We start from the raw sequence: 20,092 nt of genomic DNA on the forward strand, positions 1-20,092 counted from the left end.
CGCATGCACAGAAGGTGTGCATGTGCATATGACATGTGCGCGCAAGAGAAAAAAGTGAGCATGCACGCAGCGCATGTGCTTCCGAACTGGTAAGGAAGGTAAGTACATTTCACCCCTGGTTCCAGCCTTCCAGGTGCAATGCAAGATGTCCTTGACCTCTTGAGAAAGGAATGTTATTATGACTATATATCACCTAAGCTCCATATAATCCCCCCTCTCAGTTTCCCACAGTAGTAAATGTGGCAGGTCTGAAGGCCTAATACAAAAGATGGCTTCCAGGCCTGTCAGCGTCTATCTTCTGAATATTCTGATAGTGTAGTGCAAGGGTCTCCAAACTTGGCAACTTTAAGACTTGTGAACTTCAACTCCCAGAATTCCTCAGCCAGTCATGCTCCGGAATTCTGGGGAACTCCAGGAGTTTGGAAACCTTTGGTGTAGTACAGTGGTGGGATTCAATTTTTTTTTACTACTGGTTCTGTGGGTGTGGCTTGGTAGGTGTGGCATGGCTTGGTGGGCATGGCATGGTTTGGTGGGCTTGGCAGGGGAGGATACTGTAAAATCTCCATTCCCACCCCACTCCAGGGGAAGGTTACTGCAAAATCCCCATCTCGTCCCGATCAGCTGGGACTCGGGAGGCAGAGAATAGGTGGGGGTGGAGCCAGTTAGAGGTGGTATTTACTGGTTCTCCAAACTACTCAAAATTTCCACTACCAGTTCTGCAGAACTGGTCAGAACCTGCTGAAACCCACCTCGGTGTAGTAGAATGTAGTCTGGGGTCCAAGGAGGAAGGGGCTTTTCTCAGAGGGCAAAGAGGCAACAGAGCTTGGGATGTCTGGTAGGCAGAAGAGGGCTAAGGTGGCCCCTTCCTAGCAATTCACTGAACATACCTATAATTATAGAGATAGTGCTTTACTCTGGTAAGATTCTGTCTGTAGAAATTATGTTTACCGACAAAGAAATAAAGGGAGACTAGTATAGATCTATTTCAAACTATTTCGCTCTCATCAGCTAACTATGCCCTTCTGGGATTTGAACCTGGGCTACTTGCATATTAGGTAGATGTATTAGTCTCTAAACCATGGGCTCCCCTGGCTTTGTCGGGTATATCAGGGGAGAGATTAAGTGGAAGCAGTATGCTCCTCCCTGATAGACCGGTCCCACCAGAAAAAAACATTTATTCTGGCTGTAGGTGAGCAATAATGAAGAAGCTGCTCAACTCCACATGTCATTCTTAAGCCTTACATCAATCATGTCAGATGTGGGTGAAGTGCAGGACACCCACAATTGGTTGTGCTATCCATTCTGTACCAGTTGCTGCTTCTGGATGGTCTTCAAGGGCAGATCCATGTGGAACAGATTGCATGTTATGGGTGCTCCATCACTGGAGGTTTTTAAGAAGAGATTGGACAACTATTTGTCTGAAATGGTATAGGGCAGTGATGGCTAACCTTTTTGCCATCGCATGCCAGGAGAGAGGGGGCAGGGGAGGGTCACGCGCGCATGTGCCCACACACATGTGTGCGCAATCCCCTCCCCCCTCCGCTCCGCTCCTGGCACAGGATGGCCTGGTAGGCCCATTTTTCTTTCTTACCTGGTTCCAGATCCTCTCTGTGTATCTGGGAACGTCGAAAACAGCCTTTCCCACTCCCTTGGAGGCCCTACGGAGGCTGAAAGGTCCCATTTCCCAACTCCCGGTGGGACAGGAAGTAACATTTTTTGCTGTCCCCAGCCTCCAGAACCTCTCTAGGAGTCTGTAGGAGCCTCTCTAGGAGTCTGTAGGAGCCTCTCTAGGAGTCTCTGGAGGCTGGGGACAGGAAAAAACATCACTTCCTGTCCCACCGGGAGTGGGGAAATGGGCCCTTTCAGCCTCCGTAGGCCTCCAAGGGAGTGGGAAAGGCTGTTTTCGCCGTTCCCAGATACACAGAGAGGATCTGGAGCCAGGTAAGAAAGAAAAACGGGCCTTCCCCACCCCCCCAGGCCCTCCAGAGGCAGGAAACAGCCTGTTTCCCTACTTCTGGTGGGCCCAGAAGGCCCGAAAATCAGCTGGCTGGTGCGCGCATGCGCCCCAGAGCTGAGCTGGCGTGCCCACTAATATGGCTCCGCATGCCACCTGTGGCATGCATGCCATAGGTTCGCCATCACGGGTATAGGGCAGTGGTGGTGAACCTTTTTGGTACCGAATTGTCAAACTATAACGCTGGAACCCTGAAGTGTTTGGGTTTCCAGCGCACGCATGCACGCTGGCCAGCTGGTCTTTCTTTGCACCGGAGCACCGGAACCCCGAAGACCAGCTGCATGTGCATCGGCCACCTGATATTCTGGGTTTCCAGTGTGCAAATGCATGTCGGCCAGCTGGTCTTCATGTGCACTGGAGCGCCGGAACCCTGAAGACCAGCTGGCTGGGGTGCATGTGCGCCACCAGCCAGCTGGTCTTCGTGTAGACCAGAGCACCAGAAACCAGAAGATCAGGTGGCCGGTGCACGTATGCGTACTGGCCAGCTGGTCTTTGGGGTTCCGGTGCTCCAGCTAGCGCAAAGACCAGCTGGCGATGACGTGCGTGCCCACAGAGAGGGCTCTGTGTGCCATCTCAGGCACACGTGCCATAGGTTCACCATCACACGTAGGGTCTCCTGCTTGAGCAGGGGGTTGGACTAGAAGACTTCCAAGGTCCCTTCCAGCTCTGTTATTATCTCCATTTTATAAGGGCATGCTCTGAACAGGATGAAGGTAAATATAATGGCATCTCTTTTTTAAAAAAAGGAATTTTAGTTCCAAGAATCCATTCCTCATCATGATGACTCCACCTCCTTGAATGCCATCTTTCCTTCCCCACCCCACAATTTTAATGGACTGTTGCCATTTCTAAACCGCTACACCACAGGCAAAAATTCCAGTGTTGCAGCTCATAACAGTTTTGGGATAAAAAGGAAAAAAAAACAGCCCACACTTCTTAGAAATGTTTGGTTCTTAGAAATATTTTCTCAAACAGGAAAAACAAGTCCTGGTCAAATTAATTTGCAGAGGACATCTTGCATTATCCAGAGATAAGCTTTCATAGTGGAATCAAGGATGTTCACAGATATTTTCCGAGAAATGCTAGAGAAAATGTTTAGTGACGTAGGAGAGGAAGGAAAAGAAAACAAGTAGAATGAGAAGAAATGTTCCCAATTAAGGAACCCAGAAGCAAGAAATATTGACCAGATGTCTTCTCTCCAATGACATCCTGACATGTTTAAATCAGCTTCTGAAATGTTACACAGAACATGAGAAAGTTTAGATCTTCAGGGAACAAAATGTTTGGCACCATGAAGAGAGAATACAGATGGCTGGACCTCCAAGACTTTTTAGGGTAAGCGATGACAGCATATTTGTTGTTGTTCAATCATCTATTGCTCTTCTGATATGATGGACACCATGGTCCATACAAGGAGTGTGTCTATAGAGATTGTCAGTCATCCAGGTCATGGTTGTCTCAAAGGTGGTTTTTCAAAAGACAACTGGACTTTTCTTTCTTTGATTTTTCCGGTGAAGAACCGATGAAGGTTCTTGGATGAAAAGGTCTTCAAAAAACCCAACCAAACAAAGTCTAGCTGCACCTTTGAGAATACCAGAAGTCTTATTATCTTATTGGCTGCTCTTTGGTTTTCTTGTATCTTCAAGCTTGTGTCATCAATGATAGCACTAAGCTATCCTATCTTCTGTTGGGCTCTTGTTGTTTGTCTTTGACTTTTCCAAACATCTGCATCTTCTCTAAAGATTCTGCCTTTCAATAGCTCAGGGTTGAATTGTGGAGTCCTTGATGCCCTCTGAGCTTGGCTGTTTTCTTGCAGACATTTCATTACCCAACTAGGTAACATCATCAGTGTTGAAATCCTCCGCGGATTGCCCCAGGTTTGCTGCCCATGCATGCACAGTGCATGCTGTAGGAATCTGCAATCTGCATATGTGCAGGGATTTTCCTATCTTGGATGGCAAACCTCAGATAAGGAAGGTTACTTGCACGTAAGCGCCAGGAAATTACATTAGAAGATAAGACTCTAATTCTGTAAACAAGAGGAACAGGAGGAGAGGAAGTGGGATGTGTGTTAGATTTTAATTATAGCCAAATATTAGTGCTTAAGCCAGCAGTAATGATTAACCTATGATTTAAGTTACCTGGAAGATTCTGTGAGCCAATGATATTCTGCCAAGTATGCTGTAACTTGAACGTAACAAACTATATAATGTCACTATGTAAGACAATAAAGTTACCACATACATCCTCAACCTTTGTGTGTGTGTGGTCTCTACAGCGTGCCAAATGCATGCATGCACAGTGCGTGCCAAATGTGCGCTTCATGCAGAAAAAAGAGGCTTAACAAGGTAAGTAAAACAGTGAGAGGGGGGAAACAGCTGTGCCGCGTGATTTAGATTCGCTAGAAAGCAGGATTCCCTGCTTTCTAGCGAATATAAATAACGCGGCCCAGCTGATCGTTGGAAATACCGGTTCAGATGAACCAGTAGCTTATTTTAAACTACTGGTTCACCCGAACCAGTGCGAACCAGTAGCATTTCACCATTGATCATCAGTGCTAGTAAGTGTGGCATTTGCCCTACCAGTTTGGGTCAAAGTGAAATTTTCTTCTTGGTTGTTCCTTAATTAAAATATTACTTTCTGCCTGACTCTTTGTTTGGTCCTAATCTCTGCTTATCTGTATGTGAGCAACTGGAGGGAATGTGTTCTCATCTTTTTGTTTCCTCCTAGATTTGTTATTGTCTCTTTTGAATGGTGTATAAATGTGGTTTATCTCTATGTGTCTAGTGTTGATTGATTTGATTGAATGCCAAGTTTCCAGGGTTCCCTAGAGTTTTTGGATTTGGCCTGATCTAGGACGCTAGTAGTTTCGCAGTTGAGTTTTGAGATTTTGAGGCTGAAACTTTCCCTTTGCATTGTCTGTGGATATGCTCAGTCATCCAGGTCACAGTTGATTCAAAGGTGGTTTTTCAAAAGGCAACTGGACTGATTTTGTTTCCTTGAGGAAGAAGGTATTTTGCTTTTCATCCAAGAAGCTTCATCGGCTCTGGCAGGGTGGTGGGAGCTGTGGGGGGATTAATTCTGACAGGATTGGATGTGGTGATGGAAAGATCATGTTTCTTTGCAGTCATCTGGTCATTAGCACTCTTCCTGAGAGCTCTTGAGGCCACTTGTGGGTTTATCTGTGCTAAGATTAGATGATGGCCAATGTAGCTTCTTGGGTGAGAAGTTTTCTTCTTCTTCTTCTTCCTCCCCTTCTCCTCCTCCTCCCCCCTCCCCCCTCTCCCTCCCCCTTTCCTTGGAAAAAAAAAGTCCACTTGCCTTTTGAAAAAAACACCTTTGAGTTGCCGTTGCATTATTTGTCCAAAATATATGTATACATATTTCAACTTTAGCTTCACTGTCTGAGCTTCTGTACGTTACTGTGGTTTTACTTCATCTGATAGATATGCCCTTCTTACAATCCAAGGCATTTTCAACCAGTTTTTATCCAGTATAACCCCTCTACTAGAATACCAAGCTCAGTTTGGGATCTCTTTGCTTTTGCCAGAGAGTAATAACCAGGTTTTCAGCTTCCTGAAATTGTTGACAAACGGATTTGTACAGAGAGGGCAAGAGAAGGATGAAAACACATCAAAGAGAAGCTGGATTTTCCTTTGATGGAGCTCAAGCTAGTAGCTGAACCGGTAACATTGCTGTGCAAGACTTGGATATGGTAAGAAAAAGCCAGAGGGTTTTCATTTCAGTTCTCTAAAAGTTTCTTGAAAATTAAATGTGTTTCACAAATGGAAACTGTGACTCTGAGTTAGAAGTGCATAGAATTGAGATTACTGGATCTTAGTTCTGGTTAACTGTGCATAAGATTTATATTTCTGCCTCCTATATCATGTTCAAGTGATGCGGTGGCTTAGTGGGTAAGTCGCTGAGCTTGTCGATCAAAAGGTCGGCAGTTCAGCAGTTAGAATCCCTAGCCCGCGTAACGGGGTGAGCTCCCGTTACTTGTCCCAGCTTCTGCTAACCTAGCAGCTCGAAAGCATGTAAAAAATGCAAGTAGAAAAATAGGGACCACTTTTGGTGGGAAGGTAACAGCGTTCCGTGCGCCTTTGGCGTTGAGTCATGCTGGCCACATGATCACGGAGATGTCTTCGGACAGCGCTGGCTCTTCGGCTTTGAAACGAAGATGAGCACCGCCCCCTAGAGTCAGGAACGACTAGCACATATCTGCGAGGGAAACCTTTACCTTTACCTTTATATCATGTTCATTTCACGATAGAGTTTGCAAGTTGGTTGTTGCATTCTTTGCTATAAATAATAGTAAACTACCACACGATTAAACTTATTCTTGCAAGGACTAGGTGGGCTTTATCTGAATTCAAGTTAATATGGAATATAGCTTCTCTCTCTCTTTTTTTCCTGCTACTCTTTGTAGAAGACCACTCCTGTGCTGAGGAATATGATATGTTCTTGTGGACTCACAACTTGCTGCTTCTTGTTGGAGAGGAAGTCACAGTGAGCTGTTGGAAGAAAAATCCATCTGGTTCAGTTCCAAGCTGGGAGAAAAACACTGGAAACATGGAAGATGATTGGAAAGTTGGTGTAATAATGAACAGATCCACCAGTGTTTATGGTTCTGGTGCAGCTGACAAAATGGAGTTGAGAGTGGTTTTTTTTTTTTAATACCTTCTTTGGGCTTTGTATTTGAACTTCCTGTTCCTGTGCAATAACATGTCTGTTGACAACATTGGCTGTTCAGATTGGGGTTACCGTATTTTTCGGAGTATAAGACGCACTGGAGTATAAGACACATCTTAGTTTTTGGGGAGGAAAATAAGAAAAAAACTGATTGGCAGGTGGATCAGCCTTCTGGAATACCCCCAATCAGCTGTTCCCAGAGGTTAATTTTAGCAACAGGTTCCTTGGTTGTGAGCTCTGCGCCTTGCTTTTTTTTTTTTTTTTTTGCCTTTTTTTCTGCCTCTGAAACTTCTGAAACTCTGTTTCAGAAAAAACATTTTTTCCTGCCTCTGAAATCCTCTGAAACAGAGCTTCAGAAAAAAAGCCTCTGAAGCTCTGTTTGGGGGCTTCTTTTCTGAAGCTTTGTTTCTGATGCTTTTTTCAGCCTCTGAAACCTCTGTTTGAGAAGCTGGGTGGGGCTACATTTGGAGTATAAGAAGCACCCAGATTTTCACCCTCTTTTTGGGGGGGAAGAAGGTGCGTCTTATAGTCAGAAAAATATGGTATGTAGGAGTTACAGTAGTGGCCAAAATTGTGGAAACCTTTTGGGAAAAGTGTATTTTCTAAAACTAGCTAATAACACCACTTTTTTTTTGGCGTAGTACCACAAAACTATGTATCAATGGAAAGATAATTTAATCAAGAATGTAATGCAATAACTTTTGTGAAGGATTTGCTTTTAGAATAGCAGTGACAGTATAAAGAAGAAAAGTGAAGCAGGTAGAAAAAACGAGATGTACAAAAATGATCACCATGTCAGTCAATCCTTAGTTGGGTAACCTTTAGCATGAATGACGGCCTTACAACATCTTCCCATGGAGGGAACCAAGTCTTTTAGTTCTGCAGCTGTCATCATGTGAAACCAAGATTGAACGATGGCTTCTATTAACTGGGTTTTATTGCTGGGTCGCTTCTGACTAACAAGTTTCTTTAGTCGGTTCCATAGATTTTCAATTGGGTTAAGGTCTGAGCTATTCCCAAGCCATTCCAGCAGTGGAATAGGATTATCTTGAAACTCCCCCCCCCCCAAAAGTGGTGTTATTAGCCATCAAACCTCAAAAATACACTTTCCCCAAAAGGTTTCCACAATTTTGGCCACTACTGTATGTAAGGGTCTTAGCTGGCTCTATAGGCAAAAGAGGAAATACAAATCTTAGGTACTTGTCTGAGCTAATTTTGTCAGCCTTTTGTTTGTTGCTTATCTGAGTTTCCCCGGTGAAGTTTGGATTGTTCTAGGGGTGGTGCAATGAAGGGACTTCTGTTCTGAAAGGGTGTTGGACAGTTCCTATTGTGCCAAATGACTTTCCTCCTGTGTTGGATCTTGGGTGAGGGGGCTGCTTGTTCCAATCCTACCATTCTGCATTTGTTTCAAAATATCCTGCCTTGAATGGATTGCCAAATCTGCATTTCTAAAAGTTGGCTTCCTCAGTTTCTGCTTGGGGCCAGGGAGACTGGGGCTGTTTTCTGAATAGGCTTTCTTTCTTTTTCTTTTTTTTTATTAAAACAAAACTTTATTGATTATTAAAAAACATTTAAAACATACAAGTTTCTCTCAATCAAGAAACAAATTTACATATACAGTACATAAACTTCACCTATTGACTAATTTTCATTATTCTATATACATATATTGTGTATATTATATGTACATATATGCAAACACTAACATATTTCATATTCTATCCTTCTGACAGTGCTGTTTTTAGTTATATTAATTTCTTCTAAATTTCACCTCTACCCATTTCCTTTCCTCTGGTTTATCCATTGGTACCATCTATTCCATATTGCATAATATTTTGAGTCTTCCTTATCCTGTAACTCTAAAGTTAGTTTGTCCATTTCTGCGCATGTATATATTTTTTGTATTAATTCCTGGTCAGTTGGCAGTCGGTCGCTTTTCCAAAATTGTGCTAGCGCTAATCTAGCCGCCGTGATTATATGAAGCATTAGATATTTCATGTCATTTCGGATGTTCTTTTTAATCATGCCTAATAGAAAAATCTCAAGTTTCAGCTTTCTTTCTTAATCTTCCAATCTTTCTTAATAGGCACAAAATATCTGCTTGGGGCTATTAAGAAAGACTAGGTCTGCTTCCTGATTCTAAAAAGAAAAAGATGTTTCTCCATTTCTCATTTAAGGAAATATAATATTCTGCATTTTTAAAATATTCCTCAAAATATTTCATTCTTCTAGCGGGGGAGGGGCTTCTCACAGAGCTATGCCCTCTTTAAAATTATATCCAGTTTGGCCTAGTGGTTAAGGTGGAGGTCCATCAGGAGAGGGTGAGTTCTAGTTCTACTTTAGGCATGAAAGCTGACTGGGTGACTTTGGGCCAATCACCAGGAGACTGTGAGATCTAGTCTCACCTTAGGCATGAAAACCAGCTGGGTGACTTTGAGCCAGAGTTAGCTTGCTGTCAGGGTTCCAAAGGATGCCCTAATTAAATCACGAGTCAAGCTTCAAAAGAAATCCAGTTATTTATTAGGAGCTTCATGTCGGCATGTTCCAGGTGAAGCCAACTTTGACCCCCACTTAATTTATGCCCCAATCATGACCCTGTTTTCCCCCTCCCCCCCCAGGGTGTGTCATCAATCACATTAGCCAACGGAGCAATTTCACGGGTTGTAGAGATCACTCCCCTCCGGCCGCTATGGGTAACCCTGGGAGACAGCCTTGAGAGAGATATGTCTGGAATATGCTCCTGTCTGTGGCTGCCATACTGCTTCATCAGTTTCCCATCTCCCTTGCCTATGGCAACTCGAGAGCAGGCCAGGGATGCTTTGCGAGTTGACACAGTCACTTTCTCCCCAGCCCAACCCACCTGATAGGGTTGTTGTGGGGAAAATAGGAGGAGGAAAGAGAACGGTGTATGTTTGCCCCTTGAGTTACTTATAAAGTAATACGAGTAGGATAACAATATAATAAATAAATATAAATAAATATTCACAGTGAAAATGGATCCACATCATTAACTGTGCATCTCTGTTCCTTTTACAAATCCATGCAGGCGTATTTTATCCAACAGAGATCATTTCCTCTGTCTAATGACAGCCTCAAGGCAAGCTGACAATTTGAGTCAGCGAAGACACAAACACCCCCCTAACCTCAAAAGCTTTCAATTAAATGAAGGGAGGTAGTAGGGTCGAATGAAGGCATTGGGAGATGGATAAATAAAAGATCCGGTCTTTGTTTCTGAACTATCAGCACTGCAGTCTGTGGTTTTTGAAATAGGCTAGGTCTTATCTTCCGCTGTACAATTGCATCTCCAGCAGATTGTTTTTTACGCTTTCTGTAAAAGTCCCAAAGGAAGATTGCTGGAAGTCTGAATTCAGCAGCAGCCCTTGTTAAAAGGAATGTTCCTGATGATCTGCAGAATGTTACAAAGAGTATCAAGTAATTAAATAGCAGCCGAAGTAAAGTATAGTGACAAGTAAAATGCATTTTTTTTCTTTGTAGAAAGCTAGCACCCGCCCCCTTTCCTGGAAGACTGAAATATTTTGAGAAATATTTTAAAAAGACAGAATTTTAGATTTCCCTGGATGAGAAATGGAGAAACATGGTTTTTTTAAGAGGGAGAAAGCAGCCTCCACCTTTCTTAATAGTCCACAGCAGATGTCAGCACTTAAGAGAAAAATTCTCTGCAGCAAGGTTTGAACAAAAGTAGGATTAGCCCTCGGCTCTAATAGGAATTGCCCAACAGCCCCTTCATTGCATCAGCAGACCAAACTTCAACCAAACATAGCTCAGACAAACACCTAGTATTTGTACATGGCACCATGGGAGTCTGACAACAGCCAATAGAATACATGTTCTTGCACAGGAACAGGAAGCTCAAGTTCAAAGCCCAAGAGAAGGTATAAATACACCCCCCCACACACACACTCAACCCCATGTGGTCAGCTGCCCAGAACCACCCATGTGCTTCTGCTTCATCAATAAATGGACCCTCTTTCCAATCAGCCTCCAGACTCCATTTTGTCTCCCGTGCCTTTCTCCCGAATTGGAACTGAACCAGATGGATTTTTCTTCCAACATTTCAGAGGCAGAGTATATGGTTAACTGAGCTACAAATGAAGACTACCAGACCTTCATTACATTTGATGTAAAATATAGATTTATTAGGGAAAGGTAAAGCCATGTTTTGGTCTAAGCCAGAGTTCCCCAACCTTTATGGCTTGGCAGATTGATGGAGACGACGATGGCAGTGGAGGAGAGAGGAGAGAGCATCAGTGGTGGGTTGCTCCCGGTTCGCACCAGTTCACAAGAACCGGTAGTAAAAATTTGTAGTAGTTTGGAGAACCAGTAATAACATTGGCTGGCCATGCCCCCAAACCGGTCCCCGGCACGGTCGCCGCACGCTTACCCCGCCCACCTCATCAGAGGCTTTTTTTTTTTTTACTTTTAAAAGCATTTTTTCTACAATCTCTTCGGCCGAAAAAATGCTTTTCAAAGTTAAAAAAAAAAGCCTCTGATGATTGAGCAGCTCAGCTGGGATCGTCAGAGGCTTTTAAAAGCATTTTTTCTACAACCTTTTCAGCCGAAGAGGTTGTAGGGGAAAAAAATGCCTTTAAAAGCCTCTGGTGATCCCAGCTGAGTTGCCTGGTCGTCAGAGGCTTCTAAAAGCATTTTTTTCTGCAATCTCTTAAGGTTGTAGAAAAAATGCTTTGAAAAGTAAAAAAAAAAAGTTGGCCACACCCATTCAGTCACATTACCCCCACCAAGCCACGCCCACAAAATAAGCCACGCCCACAGAACCAGTAGTAAAAAAAATTAGAACCCACCCCTGGAGAGCATGCACATGCCACTTTCACGAATACAGCTGTGTGCGCTCTTGCTGACCACTTCCGCGGCCTGGTTCCAAACAGACTACGGCTCAGCAGAGGGCTGCAGCCAGAGGTGGTATTCAGTTGGTTCGTGCTGGTTTGGGTGAATTGGTAGCGGCGACTGTGAGTGGGCCAGCCAGCCTCGCTGTTCTGACCTAGGCTTCCTTAGAAATTAAACAGCACAAAGTTAGTCCTGGCAAACCTCTTTAATTCACACGGCTGTAAATTACTTTTATTTACAGTCCACAAGGCTTGATAAACAGTCTTTCAGAGGAAGGTTATCAACACCCACCAATCTCACGTGGAACGCTGCCAAAGAGCTAATTTCCAGACGCAGGACAAGGCCAAACTCGGCACAGAGTCACAAACAGAATTTTAAAATCTTGAATCAGCCAGATGAACTAATTGCTCCCTGCAAAAGCTCACATCCCATTCGCTTCTCTTTTATGTCTTATGGGAGGGGCCAATCATCTCCAAGCCTTACTCCCAAGTCGACCCTGTTTCCTTAATTATTTCTGTCTCCTGGCAGCTCTGTGCATGTGCACACTGGGAACAGGATCACGCTGTTCTTCTGCCTCACTGATGTCAGACTCTGGGGACTCGGGAGGCAGCAAAGAACTACCAGATGGCCTTGGCCCCCTCTCTGCCTCCGACTCAGAGCCATCGTCCAAGCCTTCCCCAGACTCCAGGAGTGACCCACATTCCTCCCCAACCTCCTCACTGTCCAAATCTGCTGCCAGCTCTGCTGGCCGCTGGCGGGCCACAACACTCACTGTGGCAACCCTGAAGATGCTCAGAGATGGCTCCAGGGTTGACAGAGAGTAGTAGAAAACATTCTTTTGATCCTTAAAACACAAACTTATTTAACTCATGAATACCAACCAGCAGTCAGAAGACATGATGAAAACTTTTTAATTGCACAACATATGGAGAGACTTAACCATAGTTTCAGCTGGGAAACTGTGAGCAGCCTAGATCTAGCCAAGTTGCAAAATGCTAGAGAATTCTTGGAAGCCTGGTACTCGGACAAATCAGCCATCAACAGGCACATAGAGATAAGCAACATTTACATAAGCATTCAAAAGAGACAATAAAAAAACCAAAAAGAAAAACAAGAAACCCAAAACACCTCCTCACCAGGATTCAACACCCAAGATGATCAGAAATTAACACCAAGATTAACATTATAGTAACAACCAGGAAGCAAACAACAAACCAATTAAGGAACCACAAAGACCATTTCCACCAATACTAACGGCTTAAATCACTAGAACCGTGATGGCGAACCTATGGCACGCGTGCCACAGGTGGCACGCGGAACCATATCGGTGGCCATGCGAGTGTTGCCCTAGGTCAACTCCGGCATGCATGCACGCGCTGACCAGCTGATTTTCAGACCTTCCGGGCCCACCGGAAGTCAGGAAATAGGCTGTTTCTAGCCTCCAGTGCCGTGGGGAAGGCCGTTTTCATCCTCCCTAGGCTCCAAGAAAGCACCTGGAGCCTGGGGAGGGTGAAAAATGGGCCTACTGGGCCCACTGTGCCGTCGTATGCCAAAAGCAGGGGGAGCGCGGAGGGGTCGCATGCACAAGCACGGGGGCAGGGCGCACTGAATTATGGGTGTGGGCACGCACATGCGCAACCCCCTCCCACGCAACCCCCGCTTTTATTTATTTATTTATTTATTTATTTATTTATTTATTTATTTATTTATTTATTTATTTATTCGATTTATATGCCACCCTTCTCCGGAGACTCAGGGCGGCTTACAATGCGTTAAGCAATAGCCTTCATACTTTTGTATATACCTGCTTAGTAGGGCTTTCGACCCCACCCTAAGCGGTGTTCTTTTTTTATACAAAGTCAGCTTATTGCCCCCACAATCCGGGTCCTCATTTTACCTACCTCGAAAGGATGGAAGGCTGAGTCAACCTTGAGCCTGGTGAGATTTGAACTTGCAGTAATTGCAGGCAGCTGGTGCTACTTAAAAGCACTTTAGTCTGCTGCGCCACCAAGGCTCTGGTGGCCCGTGGCAGCAAAAACATTAGCCATCACTGTACTAGAATATAGAATGAGAGCAAACCCCCTTCTTTCTAGCAATGATGAGGTTACCTAGTCTGGTAATGAAATGTCTGCAGGAAAACAACTAAGATTAGAGAGCGCCTTTTGACCTTGTAGTTGAACCATGAGCTACAGATATTCTCTTCTACTGAAACTCTTTTAATTGAAGAACTGCCTAATGAAAAAAAGATTGGGCAATCAGTGAAGATCCTTCCCTTAGCTATCTGTATTCCTTGGAGATCTAAACAACTCACTAGTGCAAAGAGATCACACAATCTCCAACAAGGACCTCATAAATAACTTATCTTGTTGAACTTTTTTTCAGAATGGGAAGGATAGGAGATTGTGTAACATTACATAACTAGGTAGCATCATCAATGCTGCCTGTTTATATATAGTAGTTTCCCCTCCTAATTTTGGTGGGGGTGTAAGTTCCTTCTTGGTGGTTCCTTGATTAAGGTATTGTTTTAACTCATGGAGATAAACTATATTTAAACATCATTCAAAAGAGACAATCAGAAACGTAGGAAGGAAACAAAAAGATGAGAACACATTCCCTCCAGCCGCCCATGTGCAGATAAGCAGGGATTAGCACCAGACAAACAACTAGGCAGAAAACAATACACTAATCAAGGAACTATCAAGGAGGGAATCGCACCCTCACCCAAGCTGGGTGAGCAAATTACTGTATATAAATAGCCAGTGATGCCTATACTGCTAGTCCTCAATTTATGTAATGGAGCCAGCCCTTTATGGTCATATGTCGTGACAGTCACTCATGTGACCAAACTGATTTCACAGCCTTTTTATTGTGGTAGTCATTAAGCAAATTACTATGGTTGTTAAGTGAACCCAGTGTTTGCTATAGGGCATTTTGGATGAAAACTGGAAGTAAATACCAGTTTGGGGCAAATATAATAAGAAACCTAGGAAGGAAACAAAACGATGAGAACACACTCCCTACAGCTGCCCATGTGTAGATAAGCAGGGATTAGCACCAGACAAACAATCATGCAGAAAACAATACACTAATCAAGGAACTATCAAGGAGGAATTCTACCGGTGTAACTGTTTTTCACACTTATGACCACTGCAGCATCCCCATGGTCACAAGAGGCCAGGTGAGGCGACATGCCCCTTGACATGAGTGACACTGAGTTGGCCATGCCCACCCAGTCACATGCCCACCAAGCCACGCCCACAAAACCAGTAGTTTAAAAATTAGAAACCCACCACTGGAATCATACCCATTTTATATTTCTCTTTCTTAAGAGAAACACTATTATACATTTCTTCGTTAAGCTAAACATCCTACCGCCTTCGTAAAACTTCCCTATCCCATGGAGGAAAAACAAGCATGATAATCCCAATTGGCAACTGCAAGGAGGGGACCCACTTGGAGGTGCCCACCGTGGGGAGGTCAGAAAAGTCAAGATGGTGCCCATGATGGTAGAGAAGAAGCTCTACCCTTTTGACATGCAACCCCTGTAGTTGTTGTGGCCCATATGCGGCCTGTGCAACTAGTAGCTGATTCAGACAGCGAGGAGGCTGGTGTGGTGCTGCGCCAGCAGCCTGTGCAGCTGGCACTCAAGTCGGACAATGAGGAGACTGGAGAACATGTGGTGCCAGAGGTGGGGATTCAGCCAGGGCCTTCAGAACCACCAGAAGCTCCCTTAAGTGAAGAGGAAGAAGAGGAGGAGCCTCTTCTTGATGCACAGGCACGGAGAGCTGCCAAAGGCAGGAGTGGCTCCTCAGGAGGAGGTCTCCTCGAGAGTAAGGCTTGGGGCTAATTGGCCACTCCTTTAGCCTATTTAAGGAGGAATGCCGACTGAAGCAATTTGCAGGGAACAACTTCGTTCACATACCTTCGTGTCTTGTCTTGCTTATCTTATCAGCTTCCTGCAAATTACTTTTGGGCATTCTGCCAACCATAGTAAGCTTTCAGTTATTATTCTTTGAATTCTTGGCAGCTGTTAATGCAATTAATTAACAGCCGTTGTTGTAAAAGATTGATTTATTCAGTAAACTAAAGTTTGAACGAACTTTGTATGTGTTGCGTTCTTTGGGGTCCATAGCTGGGGCAGAACAGTAGTTGATAAGAAGTTTCCACATGCTGCTTTAAAGTCTTCTTGGTTTTTTTAAAGCAATGCCTGTAGCTTTGTTGTTTTCTTTGCTTTGTTGTTTTCTTTTAAGGCACAGTGAGATAAGACTTACAGTGACAGTAGCTGGCTTGATAGGTGCTAGCTGGGCCATATCGAAGAGGCTGAATGTTTCTTAAGCACTTTTCTGATTTTTTTTCCAGATTGCCGTCAACGTAGAAGAACTCACCGTGTGCTGCTCTTACTGTTCCTCAGGGTTGGCTCCTGCTGATTGTGATTTTGTGAAAGTGATGGATGGTCTCCTGGAGTTTTAAATGAGATGTCACCACAGAACAAATAAAAATAAAACCTTCGCTAAGCTACCAACCTAATGCAGCTCAGATATTCCTAGCACGCAGCTGCCTCCGGAAAAGACACTGTCACTGGATTTTATTAAGAATTTCTCCAGCTCTGGTTTTCTTTACAGGTGTTCCTCGTGTTGAGGAATTCGCAGAGCAACCCTTGAGTAGCAAGGGTGTGCACATGAAAGTGATTGAGAGCAGTTGCGAAATAACACAGCTAACACAGAGATACACTGAGTTGTGTTTACTTTCAGGAAAAATAGTAATAAGGCACAGTCCAATAAACAGTCCAGGTCATACACAGATAAAGCAGTAGATAGTAAAACAATAGTCCAGGAATATTCCAATAACAAAGTCTTATTTAGTTAGTTAGTTAGTTAGTTAGTTAGTTAGTTAGTTAGTTAGTTAGTTAGTTCAATTTATATGCCACCTTTCTCCGGAGACTCAGGGTGGCTTACAATGCATTTAAAAAACCATTATTAAAAACATTTAAAATTAAAATATTAAAACCCATTCACACCATTCATGGCCGGATCTCACAAGATCGCAACAGTGAGATCAACAGCCCCAGGCCTGCTGGAAAAGCCAGGTCTTCACCGCTTTTTGGAAGGCCAATAGGGTGGGGATGGTCCGGACCTCAGGAGGTAACTGGTTCCAGAGAGCTGGGGCAGCCACAGAGAAGGCCCTCCCCCGCAGGCCCGCCAGCCGACGTTGTTTAGCTGACGGGACCCGGAGGAGACCAACTCTGTGGGATCTTACCGGTCGCTGGGAGCTATGTGGTAGAAGGCAGTCTCGAAAATAACCTGGCCCTGAGCCATGTAGGGCTTTAAAGATAATAACCAACACCTTGAATTGTGCCCGGAGACCAATAGGGAGCCAGTGCAGCTTGCGGAGAATTGGTGTAATGTGGGTGTATCCAGGTGCACCCACGATAGCTTGCGCTGCTGCATTCTGGACCAACTGTAGTCTCCGAACACTTTTCAAAGGTAGCCCCATGTAGAGCGAGTTGCAATAATCTAACCATGAGGTGACAAGGGCATGAGTGACTGTGAGGAGAGCCTCCCGATCCAAGTAGGGTCGCAATTGGTGCACCAGGTGAACTTGTGCAAAGGTCCCCCTAGCCACACCTGACAGATGTTGCTCTAATCTTAGCTGTGAGTCTAGGAGGACACCCAAATTGCGAGCCCATTCTGAGGGGGACAATTCCCCCCCCCCAGAACCAAAGATGGACAATCAACATAGTCTTTAGGAGGCAATACCCACAGCCACTCAGTCTTGTCTGGGTTAAGTCTGAGCCTGTTGACTCCCATCCAGACCCTCACAGCCTCCAGGCACCAGCACATCACATCCACTGCATCACTGAATTGATGCGGGGTAGAGATATACAGCTGGGTATCATCAGCGTATTGCTGATATCTCACCCCGTATCATCGGATGATCTCACCCAGCGGCTTCATGTAGATGTTAAATAGGAGGAGAGAGAGGACCGAGCCCTGAGGCACCCCGCAAACGAGGGGCCTAGGGGCCGACCTCTGTCCTCCTACCAACACCAACTGTGACTGACCAGAAAGATAGGAGGAGAACCACTGTAACATGGTGCCTCCCACTCCCAACTCCCTTAGTCGTCCCAGAAGGATACCATGGTCAATGGTATCGAAAGCCGCTGAGAGGTCAAGTAGCACCAAGATGGAGGAATGACCCCATCTTGGGCTTGCCAGAGATCATCCATCAGTGTGACCAAAGCAGTTTCCGTGTTGTAGCCAGGCCTGAGGTCAGACTGAAAATGGTCCAGATAATCTGTTTCACCCTTCCCGCAGGAGGCTGTCGCGGCCGAAAATGGAGCCTGGGAGGGTTGTGTGCGGCCCTCCCGGGCTCCGTTTTCGCTGGCAGAGGCACCACAGGCTGGTCCTTCACTGTTTCCAGGGTGGCCCTGCGGGCCAGATCTAAGCACCCCGTGGGCTGGAAACCCCTGATATAATCAGTAAAACCCAAAATCAAAGTTTCATTTTTTTTCCACCTCAAGCACAAAGTCCAGAAGGGGTTTCCAAGTAGAGAGTGAGTTGATGCATTCTTATGGGTGTTTCTTGCCGGAAGCCCACCGAAAAAGCCATTTTCTGGCAAAACAAATATCATAAATCATAACGATGAGCGAGTTTCCAAAAGCCAGAAATGCAGCCATGTGACTATGACGTGTGTGTGCGTTTGTGCTACAATAAGAATTATTACACACTCTCAATACACAATGAGCTCTCCTTGGTTTATTAATTCTATGCCAGAAGCCAACTGCCTGTTGCTGCTTTGATGCCACGTACAGATCATGGTATCAAATGAACCCCAAAATCACAGCATGAAACTTTAAATTAACATTTAGATATCACACAGAGTTATGGCAATGAAATCTAATTATCGTCTGTAACAGAGAGAGAAAAATACACTTCTAGGGTTGTGCTGGCATTTGCCCTACAAAAAATCCTGGCTTGAGATCTATTCTCTTCCCCACCCATATATGGGACCAGCTGCGACTTTGCAACGTATGACACCAGCATAACAAATTATTTCTGAGAAGTATTCTGTGGAGATTTATTTATTCATTTTATTCATATATTGTTGCTGGTATCCTTACGATTTATGTTGACTGTTTCCTAATATGATTTGATTGCTTATTTGTTCCCTATGACTATCATTAAGTGTTGAACCTTATGATTCTTGATGAATGTATCTTGTCTTTTTATGTACACTGAGAGCAAATGCACCAAAGACAAATTCCTTGTGTGTCCAATCACACTTGGCCAATAAAGAATTCTATTCTATTCTGTTCTGTTCTGTTCTGTTCTGTTCTGTTCTGTTCTGTTCTGTTCTGTTCTATTCTATTCTATTCTATTCTATTCCATTCCATTCCATTCCATTCCATTCTATATCCTGCCTTTATTATTTTTATAAAGAATTCAAGGCAGCTAACCTATCTAGCACACTTTCATCCTGATATTTTTCCCACAACAACAACTCTGTGAGGTAGGTTAGGCTGAGAGAGAGTAATTGGCTCAAAGTCACCCATCAGGCTCTCATGCCTAAACTGGGACTAGAATTCACAGTCTCCTGGTGATTGGCCCAAAGTCATCCAACTGGCTTTCATATCTTTAGGTGGGACTAGAACTCACAGACTCCTGGTGATTGGCTCAAAACCATCCAACTGACTTTCATATCTAAGGTGGGACTAGAACTCACAGTCTCCTGGTGATTGGCCCAAAGTCATCGAACTGACTTTCATATCTTTAGGTGGGACTAGAACTCACAGTCTCCTGGTGATTGGCCCAAAGTCACCCAGCTGGCCTTCACGCCTAACAGAGGACTATAACTCTCAGTTTCCTGGTTTCCAGCCTGGTACCTTAACCATTAGACCAGACTGGTTCATTACAAATCACCGAGTGAGTTAGAAATATCAGTTTCAGAGATTTGACTACGTGAGCTTCAAATCGAAACTCCAAATCAAAACATGTCATCACAGGTCTATGGAGATTCTCAGTCATCCAGGTCATGGTTGTCCCAAAGGTGCATTTTTTCAAGAGGCAACTGGACTTTCTGGTTTTTCTTTGAAGACGTTTCGCTTCTCATCCAAGAAGTTTCTTCAGCTCCAGGAAAGCGCCAAGAAAGCTTCAAGAGCTGAAGAAGCTTCTTGGATGAGAAGCGAAATGTCTTCAGAGAAAAACCAGAAAGTCCAGTTGCCTCTTGAAAAAAAGCACCTTTGGGATGTTGTCACAGGGTTTTGGATTTGGGCCTAAGGTGGTTTTGCCTATATAGTTTACTTTTCAGCCGTTACACAGGTAGCCTTTTAATTTTAATTTATTTCTTCTTGACTCGCCAAATCAGTGCCTCAACTCAACTTGAAAAGATAGAGTCTGTTGAAGAAATTTCCCATTAAGCTAGTGTTAGAGTGTTCCTCCAGGCCTTCCTGTCGTCTACCATCCTCTGGAGTCTATTTAAGCTCACACCTACTGCTTCAGTGACTCCATCCAGCCACCTCGTTCT

General features: G+C 44.3%; 1 long non-coding RNA gene across 1 annotated transcript; it reads left to right on the forward strand.

Moving 5' to 3' along the window:
- Window positions 1-2,824: 2,824 nt before the first annotated feature.
- Window positions 2,825-18,879, forward strand: LOC148114492 (uncharacterized). The gene is made up of 2 exons (XR_015732953.1): window positions 2,825-3,349; window positions 15,929-18,879. It is a non-coding gene; the product is annotated as an uncharacterized LOC148114492 (long non-coding RNA).
- The last annotated feature ends 1,213 nt before the right edge of the window (window positions 18,880-20,092 follow it).

The sequence above is a fragment of the Pantherophis guttatus genome, chromosome 3, assembly GCF_059756535.1.
Source record: "Pantherophis guttatus breed Tessera chromosome 3, ASM5975653v1, whole genome shotgun sequence".
NCBI classification, from domain to species: domain Eukaryota; kingdom Metazoa; phylum Chordata; class Lepidosauria; order Squamata; family Colubridae; genus Pantherophis; species Pantherophis guttatus.